A 10257-nucleotide genomic window follows, 5' to 3' on the forward strand; every position below is an offset into this window, starting at 1 on the left:
CATTAAAATGTCTGGTAATGAGGCCATTTAGTTTTCTACAGCAATGCAGAGGAGGGAACAGTGGGTTTTGCCGCACAAACAATGCAAGAAATGTTTTGCCAGATCTGAGGCAGCACAGAAGAGTTAGCGGAAAGGATTTAATGCCAAGGTTTAAACATTTAAAACAGACAAACAAAAAGCACAAGAAACCTTCAACAACGGGGAGGCGTCTCAGTTTCACTTTATTCAACAGATCTATGTCTCAGCAACTATGGCCTGCATCAGGGGTCTAATGATGGTACCCTGTTTCCCCAAAAATAAGACATCCCCTGAAAATAAGACCTAGTAGAGGTTTTGCTGAATTGCTAAATATAAGGCCTCCCCCAAAAGTAAGACCTAGCAAAGTTTTTGTTTGGCCCCGATGGGACATGGACACAGAAACCTTAATTTTTTTCACTGCAACCCAAAGATGAAATGATCCTACCTAATAAAAAGCACATCCAATGTTCTGAAGCCGCCAGCATTGCAGTGAAGCCTGAAGCCCTGAAGTGTTCGTCGGCTTCGTAATAGCTCCGCCCTCCACTCGCTAGCCCCGCCCTCAGAACACAGATGATCACAACAAAGTTGCTCACGCTGTTCCGCCCTCCCGCCCCTCGCTGTCAAAGCCTCACCCTCGGAGCCCTGCCGTCCTCTGAGCCCTCCACTCACTAGCCCCGCCCTCGGGCTCGCGCTGTTCCGCCCTCCTGCTGCTCAAAAAAAAATGTCACGGGGGGCAAGGGGTCAGTAACGTGGTGGGGGGGTTGAAATCGAAGGGACGGGGGAATCTGCAACTCCGTGGGAGGGGTGTGGGCGGAGCTTCGAAACAAGCAGGACTGGTTGGAGGTGGTGTTGAATGGTAATGGTAGTAACAAGAAATTCTTGATAGGATTCAGTTTGTCTGGTTATGCTGGTTTGTGATGACAACTACTGTACAGTATATAATGTTCATTTTTTTTGTTCAACAATAAATGTAAATTCTTCTTCATGAAAAAATAAGACATCCCCTGAAAATAAGACCTAGCGCATCTTTGGGAGCAAAACTTAATATAAGACACTGTCTTATTTTCGGGGAAACAGGGTATCTAGTTCCAAAGTAACAGAGGTACCAATCCATCCAATGGAAGAAAACAGCTTTGTCTTGAAAAAAGACAAATCTATTCAAAACTGAATAGAATATTGCCAACCTAAAAAGCACGCTGACGAAACTAACCTTGAAGAGTTTTGGTGGGAAAAGTGCTCCTGCCAAAAGCAAATACTGAGATCAAGCCTTCTCTGCATTCGTTTTCGGCAGCACACGTTACATGTTCAGTGCAGGGAGAACTCTAAGTTTAGTTACTGTCAACGTGCTTTTTAGGTTGGCGATATTCTAGTCAGTTTTGAACAGATTTGTCTTTTTCAGGGCAAAGCTGTTTACTTCCATCGGATGGTTTTGTACCTCTGTCACTTTGGAACTAGATACCATCATTAGACCCCTGACGCAGGCCATATCTGCTGAAACACAGACCGTGTCGGGTCTGTTGAATAAAGTGAAATTGAGACACCCTCATTTTTGAAGGCTCCTTGTGCTTTTTGTTTGTTTGCTTTGACCCTTTTCCTTTTGGATTCCTTCTCCTTCGTTATTTATAAGGTTTAAACATTTAACTGCCAGCCTTGTCATCTTCAGCAACCAAAAAAATGTGCCTTAAGTTTATTGGAACAAAAACAAAAATGTCAGTAAAAACTGTCACCTGTTCTTCCGCGAATAAAATATGAGCCTCGCAAACATTGTATATGCAAGCAATTTATGAGAGCCTTATATTAAAACACATAATAGGTACCAATTTGTGCTGACTCTTCTGTTTTTGTTCCGACATGGGCCCAAGAAGCCATGCTTACTATGAAACCTTTGACTGCAATGCATCCGGCAAACTGGCAGGTTCCCATTGATAGGTGTACATGTTCTGTGCACATAAAATTTGCATATACTTAGCTTTCTGCATAGCATCATTTTACACTCATGTTAGAAGCGTTCAGACAATGCTTTGCTGCATCACCCTGAGAATTGGTGATACACTTTATGGAACTCAGATGCTCTTTTTTCTTGCACACAGAAGGATGTCAAAGTGCCTTTTCTCATCCCCAGCTCTATTCTGGATCATATTCAGTCAGGGTTGGAAAGCTTCAGCAGTTTGTATATAAACAGTGCAAGACGTGATCTCCTACCTGAGCAGAAGCTTCTGCAGACATTTTCCTCTGCCTTTGTTTCTTTCTACAGCCCGACCCAGAATTTGAAGTGAAGCCACTTCCTAATTTTCAGGTCCTGGTTTGCAGAATTGTAATTAAACCGGGGGCTCTTTATCTGGGGAAGAGCTGACTGCAGAGCAGCCCTCTACCATTAGGTGAAATGAAGCGATCGGCTCAGGTGGCAAGTTTTAGAGTAGCCCCGAAAATACCCCATCGGCAGCAGCCCCCTTTCAGCCTTTGTCCCACTGTCAAACTTCCCAGCCCGACAAGACAATAAAGAATGAAGCGCAGGCCTGCCTGTACAGCGGACGGACCATGTCTGTTCCGCCCCCTGACGCGTCAGTTACGTCAGAGGGGCGTGAAAGAAGCCTTTCAGGACAGTCGCCGGGCGAACGTCGTGCGCACTACAGTGAGGCTTCATTTGGCATCCTTGGCAACGGGCATTCGTGTTTAGTATTTCCGCTGCTATGGCAATGGGCGAGGCATGGGAGGGAGGAGGGGCGAGGCATGGGAGGGAGGAGGGGCGATGCAGAAAATGGGGTGGGCGGGGGGAGAAGGAAGATAGGAAACGCGGGAGTGGGGAGGGAGGGGAGATGCAGCACGTGAGAATCGGTGAGATAGGGAGATGGATAGTGGGAGTTACTGGACACAAGGGAGGAGGAGGAGGATTGAGAAAGTTAAGACATGGGAGATAGACACTGAAAGATTGAGGGAGAGAAGCAGGGCACAGGGAAAGAGAAGGAGTAAAAGCTGGGTGGATGGGGGAGAGATGCTGGGGACAATTAACCAGACTGGAGCAAGAGCCAAATAGGGCATGTGAGGGCTGAAATGAGGGTTGTAAAACTGTAGACAGATGTAGTAAAATTAGGGTCAATATTCAACCCAGGAGCATAGCCAGACTTCACGGTGGGAGGGGGCCAGAGCACGAGTTGGGGGGGGGGGGTACATTTTAGTCTGCCACCTCGCCCTCACTTCCACACCGCTTCGTCTCACCACCTGGGACTGTCTGATTGATTGTATGCTATTGATCATTGGTTTCAACATCTCTGAGAGAGCCGTTTTTTCAAGATATCAACTGTATATTATATCACAGTTGCTTTTATCATTTTACTCCTCCTTTGGTAGTGGAGAAACATTGAAGAGCCCCTGAAGCAGCCCAGTAGGGCGAAACACGGCCTGTGTCGGGCTATTGTATGCATATTCTAATTTATTATTAAAATCATTTTTATCCATCAACGATCTGCTTTGTATATTTTCCATCTTGGAGTTTGCAGATCGTCTGCCCCTTTGTTTTATTGGAACTAAAAAATCTTTTAAATTGCGTTCTCGCTTATATGCAACTATCACTTTTTTTTGTTGAAATACTTCTAAATTTTCCAATAGATGCCACCTCGTTGCTCCCCCCAAATACATTTGCTGGTGGGGGGGGGGGTTCCCCCACCAGCCAGCCACATTCACTGCCCTGCTCTTTCTTCTTGCTGACATCCAGTGCACAGGACATCAGGAGGAAGAAAGAGCACAGGGCAGGCAACACAGTGCACCAGAGACCGGCACTGAAGGCAGCTTCGGCTGGTGGGGGTTGGGGACCCCCGCCAGCAAAACCAGGGGCCCGGAAATTTGCAGGAGCCCAGGCTCCCCTGGCCCCTCCTAGCTACGCCCCTGATTCAACCATGGGCACTGTTCCCTAAGCTAACTTGGACTCCTCCACCTACAGTCCTGCCAGTGAAGAGTGCCATTTCACTATCACTTTTTCAGTAGTGAGGGACTGACAAGGTCTGCAGGACTCCAGGGAACTTGCCTATCCCTAGCAACTGAAAACAGTATTGAACCACCATCCTCTACTGGCAGCAATGCAGTTGGAGGACTCCTGCTTAGCTCAGAGGAAACAGTGGCAGTGGATGATCATTGTTTAAATGCTTATCAAAGAAATATAGAGAACTTTTCATGTGTGCCACACAACCAAAAAGCCAGGATTTGTTTCACGTCAACAATATAGAAACATATTTACAGATTTTTCTATATATTGTTTTGTTACATTTGTACCCCGCGCTTTCCCACTCATGGCAGGCTCAATGCGGCTTACATGGGGCAATGGAGGGTTAAGTGACTTGCCCAGAGTCACAAGGAGCTGCCTGTGCCTGAAGTGGGAATTGAACTCAGTTCCTCAGTTCCCCAGGACCAAACCACCCTAACCACTAGGCCACTCCACTCCACTCCACTCCACTATTGTTGATGTGAAAGGAATCCTGTTTTTTTGGTAGCATTAAACATTGACCGCCGCCAACTGAATTATTTGCTTCGGTCTTTACAGAAGACGATGTAAAAGATTTATCAGTACTAGAAAATACACTCAATCTGCAGCCCCTCATTACCTCTCTACCCTCATCTCCCCTTACGCCCCTACCTGTAACCTCCACTCACAGGACAAATCCCTCCTCTCAGTACCCTTCTCCACCACCACCAACTCCAGGCTCCGCCCTTTTCTGCCTCGCCTCACCCTATGCTTGGAATAAATTCCCTGAGCCCATACGCCAAGCCCCCTCCCTGCCCATCTTCAAATCCTTGCTCAAAGCCCACATCTTCAATGTCGCTTTCGGCACCTAACCATTATTCATCTATTCAGGAAAGCTAGACTGTCCCAATTTGATTGACTGCACTTTTTTGTCCTTTAGATTGTAAGCTCCTTCGAGCAGGGACTGTCCTCTGTGTTAAATTGTACAGCGCTGCGTAACCCTGGTAGTGCTTTATAACATTCAAAGTGAACCTCGGAATCGGAAACAACGAAGCATGCATCACTTTCACAAACTTTTACCCATTCCTCCACAATACCTGTAAACACAGTCTACGTTATGATTAACCATTTGTATTAGAACTAAACGTCAATGCAATTGAAACTTTGTAACTGCTCCCCATGTAACATGTAAGCCACATTGAACCTACCAACAGGTGGGAAAATGTGGGATATAAATGCAATCAAACATATAAATTGCGAGTGACCGTACTCACCCACAAATGCGCAGTAGACACAGAACCAAGGAGCAACACTCCAAGCCCCGCCTCCACTAGCAGCTCCTGTTCTGGACGTAATGCAGCCAATAGGGAGGGAAGGAGGGGGCGTGGAAATCGGAGGGGGAGGAGCTATGTACAGCGGAGGTGCACAACAAATCTGCAACTACGGAGGAGGGCATGGAACTCGGCAACGGGAGGGACGGTGGAATTGTACAGTGCTGCGTAACCCTAGTAGCGCTCTAGAAATGTTAAGTAGTAGTAGTAGTAGTAGTAGGAGGGAAAGGGTGATGCAGTACACACACACAGAACAAGTCAGGAACACAGGACAGAGGACAGTTGGTGGAAATCGGACGGAGAGGGGCGAAAGAGGGGGCGTGCACATCCGTGGGGGACGGAGGGAGGATGGACAAGCACAAGGATAGGAGCAGAGGGAGGAGCCGTGGAAATCGCTCTCAAATGGCAGGCTCTCTGTTGTTCGACATGGCATGGAGGGGGCGTGCAAATCTGAGGGGGAGGAGCCATGTACATCGGAGGTGCACAATAAATCTGCAACTATGGAGGAGGGCATGGAACTCGGCAACGGGAGGGACGGTGGAGGAGGGAGGGAGACAAGGGTGATGCAGTACACACACACAGAACAAGTCAGGAACAGAGGAAGTTGGTGGAAATCGGAGGGAGAGGGGTGAAGGAGGGGGCGTGGACATCCCTGGGGGAGGGAGGGAGGATGGACAAGCACAAGGATAGGAGCAGAGGGAGGAGCCCTGGAAATCGCATGGGGAGCAGCAGTGTAAATCGTTGGGAAATGGCAGGCTCTAGGGAGGGACGGCAGGACCACTACTATTTTCACTCAGACAACAGGAAGGAGGTCTGTTGGACATGGGCATGGAAATCGGAGCAGGAGGCAGGACAGGAAGGGGCGTGGACATCACAGGGGGTAGGGAGGGGGAGACTGGACAAGAACTAGGATAGCAGCAGAGGGAGGAACCGTGGAACAAAGATAACCAAGGGCCAGAACCGCTACCATCCGGGGAGGAGCCAATGCGGAGACCTGGCCGACGAGAAACTAATGCAGGAGAGAAGAGAGAGAACCACCAGAAACCAAGCAGGGATCCAAAACTGTTCGCAGCTCACTCTCACACTCACTGTCAATTTCCCACATAAAACACTTTCTCTTTCATTCTCACACACTGGCACACACACAATATTAAACGAAGGGGGAGATCACGTGACGCCATGGCGGAGAGCAGACGCACCTGAAGAGCTCTCCGACCCCGATACTCCTCTCCCGTTGAGCGGCACAACCACGGACACAAAGTACACGCTATAATACACCGGAGCATAGATAAAACTCCAACAAGTGAATATCAGGCAGCATACGCCGGGGATGGCTGCGAAAACGGCTCAAAAAGAGAAGTTGCGGCAAAAACAACCAGACCCCAAAATGGCGTCCTCGCCGGAAAAATCCAGCACGGCAGTTTCTTCGGCGTGGGTGGCGGAGATAACGGCGGAGATGTCCGCCGTTATGGAGGAACTATTAGACCGCAGATTAGCCCCCATTGACTCCAAATTGGAGAAGCTGCACTCGCGAATGGAAGACTTGGCGAGAGAATGTGTGGCCTGTCAAACTCGAACGAGCATGGTGGAGGATAAATTGCAGGAGGTGGAGGCCGAACAAAAAACGTCCAGAGGACGTGTTGAAGCGCTAGAACAAAAAGTGGAAGAACTAGAGAATCGTTCTAGACGCAACAATTTGCGCCTGGTGGGACTTCCGGAGGCCATGGGTGGCAGGGACATAATTATGGAACTGGAACGTTGGCTTACCGCAAGAGTGGCCTTCCCTGCGCACATGGGCCCCGTGAGAGTGGAGAGAGCCCACCGTCTGGGGCCTCGAATAGATAACACCTATAAACCCAGAGTACTCATAATGCGGGTTTTGAATTTCCAACACAAACAACATATTTTGCAAGCCTCCAAGAAAGACAATGTGCTGATGTATGAACAGAAAAGAATACTATGTTTTCAAGACTATTCGGCGGGGGTGGCGGGGAGACGCCGCGCTTTCTCCCCAGTGTGTACAGCATTGTTTAATCAGAAGATCAGATTCAACTTGATGTACCCAGCGCAGCTGAAAATCGTGTACAAAGGATCAACGCATGTATTTGACGCAGTGGAGGAGGCGAAAAAATTTGTGACCCAGATCGGGGCAGAAGACGGGGAAAGCACTAGGAGAGACACCCCGGCATGAACCAGAGGAGAGGACGGAGTGCTACGCTATCACTCAACTAGAGAAAGGTTTTATGGACAACAGCCACAAGATTGCAAGGTTTGATTAGACAACAGTTCAACTCAGCGGCAGATGTTAATGTTAAAGATTGTTAAATAGAGAGAGATCTCATGGACATCAACCACAGTTTTGACAGGTTTGACTAGATAACAGACCGTTTGAACAGTTGAGGTTAATGTTTGATAAAGTCGTATAGGATATAAAGATTTTTGACTAATTGGAGGGGTTCACACCTGCATAGCTTGCACCACGGGGACAGACCTCAGGAATATAAAGACAAACCTAGAGATTTAAGACAGATAGGAGATATAATACCTAGGATTGGAGGTGGACTCTGAAATTTGTATTGATTGAGGCCTGCCCATACCAAAGCCTGATTGATGGTATAAATGACCTTGTAAAATGATCTTAATAGGTACTGCCATATGAGGGGAGACACAATTTGAGAAGTATAAGAAACCTGTACCAGGGGTTTATAATGTTTGTTGCGGGTTGATTGCTAAGGGGGTATAAACAAATTGGAAGGACCTTACAAGTCCAGAGTATATAACGAATGAGACCATGAAAGGGAGGGACGTCGGGAGGCGATAAATGTGATCGGTTCCTATATTGGGAAACATGGAACAAGGGGGGAGGGGTCAGAAGAATGGGGTGGGGGGATGGGTAGGGGAAGGAGTAGAGATTTGGGTGGGAGGGATAAAAGGGAACAAAGCCAACCAATATGTTAGGGGGAGAGGAAGAACACTGGAACAAAGACAAGGCAAAGGCCGAGAGTGGAACTGGAGGGGCATAGGCTGGGGTGCCCTCCTGACAAAACAACAGGAAAAGAGAGTTACACTACAGAACATAATAGGCCCGATAGACTATGGTTAGGCTCGTTACTTGGAACGTGGGGGGTATACACTCACCCACAAAGAGAACAAAAATCTTGCAACAGCTACAGAGAAATAATATAGATATTGCCTTGCTGCAAGAAACACACCTTAGCCAGGAGGAACATGCAAAGCTTAGGACATGGTGGGTGGAGGAATGCGTCTCAGCGGGAGCACAAGGGAAAAAAGGAGGGGTAGCGATATTGATTCGTAAAGGGTTGACCACAGCGGTACGACCCATGGTGACGGACGCAGGGGGCCGTTATGTGCTCGTGGAAGTGGAAATATCGGGACAAAAATTGTTAGTAGGCAATGTCTACGCCCCTAATCAATATGACAGACACTTTTACAACCAAATACTACAACATTTACTCTCATATCGTGGGGAACAGATGTTGGTAGGGGGAGACTTTAATACGGTATGGGATGCCTCGATTGATAGCACCCAGGGTAAAAGGAATGATTCGGCGGCGTCTAATAAGGGCTTGAAAAGACTAGGACAAACACTACATTTGATAGATGTGTGGAGGGTGTTACATCCCACTGAAAGAGATTATACTCACCACGCGAGGGCCCACGCGTCCCAAGCTAGAATAGATTATATATTAACTACTGAAAACATGCTAGGAAAAGTAAAGGATACGCGTATAGGACCTTACACGATTTCAGATCATGCTTGGGTGAGTGTAGAATGGGAATGGGAGGAACGTAGATATAAAAGGGGCCCCTGGCAGTTTCCACTAGAATTGACTGGTGACGAGAAATTTAAGACCAAATTAAAAGAGAGTTGGGCAGATTACACAGCATTGAACCAGCAACACATAGAGAACCCAACTTTATTCTGGGATGCAGCGAAAGCTGTGCTGCGGGGCGAAATAATTAGCTACCATCACCACCTGAGGTCAGCGAGAAATAGGGAAATTATAAGACTAAGTAAGCTGATATGCAAAGCTCGACAGGCCTACGGCCGGACACATACAGAATCACACCGCACTAAACTCATGGAAACTCAAGTCACATTAAACACATTGTTGCACCAACGGGCTTCGAAGTCTCAAGCATATTATAAATTTCATTTACACAGATTTGGGAATAAAGCAGGGCGTCTATTAGCAAGATTAGCTAACCCGAGAGGGGGCACAAGACAGGTCCTACAAGTGAGAGGGGAACAAGGGAAAATGGAACGCACAGCAGAAAAGATATGTGAGGCGTTTGCTAAATATTATGACAAACTATACATGAAGCCGGAAGATAGAGGACTATCAGAGTCTCTCTATTTAGACAATTTAGACTTACCAGCCCTCAACCAGAGAGATAAAGATAAATTGAATGAACCAATTACAGAGGCAGAAGTAATGCAGGGTATAAAACAAGGACAACTGCTGAAAGCGCCTGGCCCTGATGGGTTCCGCATAGAATTTTATAAGATCCTGGGGGAACACATTGCTCCGACATTAACTAAATATTTTAATAGCATAGTTGACAAGGAACAACCTCCGGAAGGCCTATCATTAGCACATATAGTGGTGCTGCCTAAGCCAGGTAGGGACCCGCAATGTGTAGAGTCATATCGCCCAATTTCCCTATTGAACGTGGAAATAAAATTACTAGCAAAAATTATGGCAAACCGCATGAAACAGGTCCTGCCGAAGCTAATCCATGAAGCGCAAACGGGATTTGTGGAGGGAAAGGTAATAGTGAAGAACCTGCGGAAAATCATAGGGGCTCTAGAAAGGAGGAAACATACAGATACACCATCCCTCCTAATAAGCTTTGACGCCGAAAAGGCGTTCGACAAAGTACACTGGGCATTCCTGTTCGCCGCATTAAAAAAATATGGGTTTGATGGTC

The 10257-nt window shown here is 47.3% G+C and overlaps 1 long non-coding RNA gene across 1 annotated transcript; it reads right to left on the reverse strand.

Moving 5' to 3' along the window:
- Positions 1-642: 642 nt before the first annotated feature.
- LOC115465127 lies at positions 643-4408 on the reverse strand. The gene is made up of 3 exons (XR_003941330.1): positions 4398-4408; positions 1740-1745; positions 643-728 (listed from the first exon to the last, which is right to left on the reverse strand). It is a non-coding gene; the product is annotated as an uncharacterized LOC115465127 (long non-coding RNA).
- Between the last annotated feature and the right edge of the window lie 5849 nt (positions 4409-10257).

This window comes from Microcaecilia unicolor, chromosome 1 (assembly GCF_901765095.1).
Source record: "Microcaecilia unicolor chromosome 1, aMicUni1.1, whole genome shotgun sequence".
Classification (NCBI taxonomy): domain Eukaryota; kingdom Metazoa; phylum Chordata; class Amphibia; order Gymnophiona; family Siphonopidae; genus Microcaecilia; species Microcaecilia unicolor.